The sequence below is a fragment of the Arvicola amphibius genome, chromosome 2, assembly GCF_903992535.2.
Source record: "Arvicola amphibius chromosome 2, mArvAmp1.2, whole genome shotgun sequence".
In the NCBI taxonomy this organism is placed as follows: Eukaryota; Metazoa; Chordata; class Mammalia; order Rodentia; family Cricetidae; genus Arvicola; species Arvicola amphibius.
In genome coordinates, this window is record NC_052048.2 from 104,075,663 (window position 1) to 104,077,518 (window position 1,856).

Sequence of the window (1,856 nt, forward strand, 5' to 3'; positions counted from 1 at the left end):
CGCTGAATGGTGGTGTTGTCTGTTGAGCTGGGGATGACAGTGAAGACTGATTTAGGGATGAAAAGTCTTCTTTTGAAGCTCAGTTGAAAATGTCTGTTAGCCAATGAGTAGAAGTCCTGTCAGGGAGCAGGTAACATCAGTCTGTGCCAGGAATATTGCGAAGGTAAGAGGCAGAAGTAGGTCAGCAGTGCGCAGGTGAGACTCAAGGTTATGGTTCAGAAGGAGCCACCTTGAGGGTAACACAGAGAAGAGCATGAGGGGTCAAGCCTGAGGCTAGAGGTGAGGAAGAGCTGTGGAGAGAGCAGTTCTAAGGGGGTGCTGTCATGTGACAGTGTCCAAATGGAAAGGTCATGCCAGTGCAGAGGCAGACAGCCGACCAGCTTCAAGACTTTTGTTGTTATTGGGGATTGCCGTGGTCATATTTGTCTTGGTGTTAAATGCTCCAAGGAGGTAGCCATTGCCATCTGAGGAGCCATCATCTTAGCCAAGATTTCCATTGTCCTTGTGTAGAGAAACTACTGGGGGAACAAGATTGGCAAAGCAACAGGCCGCTGTGGCTTTGTGTTGGTGCACCTCGTTCCTGTCCCCAGAGGCACTGGCACAGTCTCTGCTCCTGTGCCCAAAAAGCTACCATTGATGGATGGTATTGATGACAGCTGCACATCAGCCAGGGGCTGCACTGCCACCCTGGGCAACTTTGCCAAGGCCACCTTTGGTGCCATCTCTAAGACCTACAGCTACCTGACCCTCAACCTCTTGAAAATGACTGTGTTCACCAATTTGCTCATCAGGAATTAATTGACCATCTTCCAAAAACCCACACCCCATTCTCTGTTCCGAGGGCACCAGCTGTGACTACCACCTAAGGGTTTTTATGTAAGAAAAAAAAGAATGGAGACTGAGTCATTGGTTCAGACTTAGCTCAAGGGAGCATGCCCGGTTAGGGGTCACCACAACACAAAGAACTGTGTTAAAGGATTGCAGCCTTTAGAAGGCTAAGGACCACTGTTCTAGAGTAAATGACCCGGACGCATGTAGGGGTCAGAGAAGGGATTTTGGAAATCAAGACACTGAAAATGACAAGCCGTAGTGAGTGCTGATTTAACAGACAACCTCCATAGGACTTGGCTTCTTCATCCCGTGTGGGGACCGGTGCAGAGCACGTACGGAGGGCAATGAGAAAGGCAAAATGAAGTTATGTGAATTCACTTTCCTTCTTTAGTGGAGAATTCCAGAATCAACCAGTTTTAAGAATCTTGGAGCTCAACAATCAAGCAGGAGCCACTGGCTCAAGCTAGACCTGAATTGCTAATGAAACAGAGGCAGGGAATCTAAGCCTACCCACAGCAGAACTCCAGCCAAGTGCCCACCCCATGCCAAACAGAGTCAATTGCACCAACAAGGAATTGGGCATTTGGGCACTACAACGATCCTTTAGTAATAAGAAAGTATGGCCCAGCCCAGCATCACGGTAACCTGAATGAGACAGGGACACCCACACACAGGACTGGGGCTGCCCACCCCAGGCTTCAAGGAGAAAACACAGGCTCACTCAGTACCTTACAGCACCAGCCAGATGAGCACTATAGAGTGAGCAGAGCTATGGAATGGTGGTTTATTGGGAGAGAGAGAGAGAGAGAGAGAGAGAGAGAGAGAGAGAGAGAGAGAGAGAGATGACAGACAGGCAGAATGGTTTAGGTCTTATGGAAAGAGGCATATCTGGAAAGGTGAGGGAAGAAGGGAGAGGGGAGTGGGCACTGACACCTTTTGTGAGCCCCGGACTTTGTCTGGGCAGCACAGCAGAGATGGCCCTGTTGATGAGAGTGCAGATGAGCCCAGGAAACTCAGTCCCACCC

At 49.6% G+C, this 1,856-nt stretch overlaps 1 pseudogene; it reads left to right on the forward strand.

Moving 5' to 3' along the window:
* The first annotated feature begins 339 nt into the window (after window positions 1–339).
* On the forward strand, window positions 340–866 carry LOC119807271 (annotated as a pseudogene).
* Window positions 867–1,856: the final 990 nt, after the last annotated feature.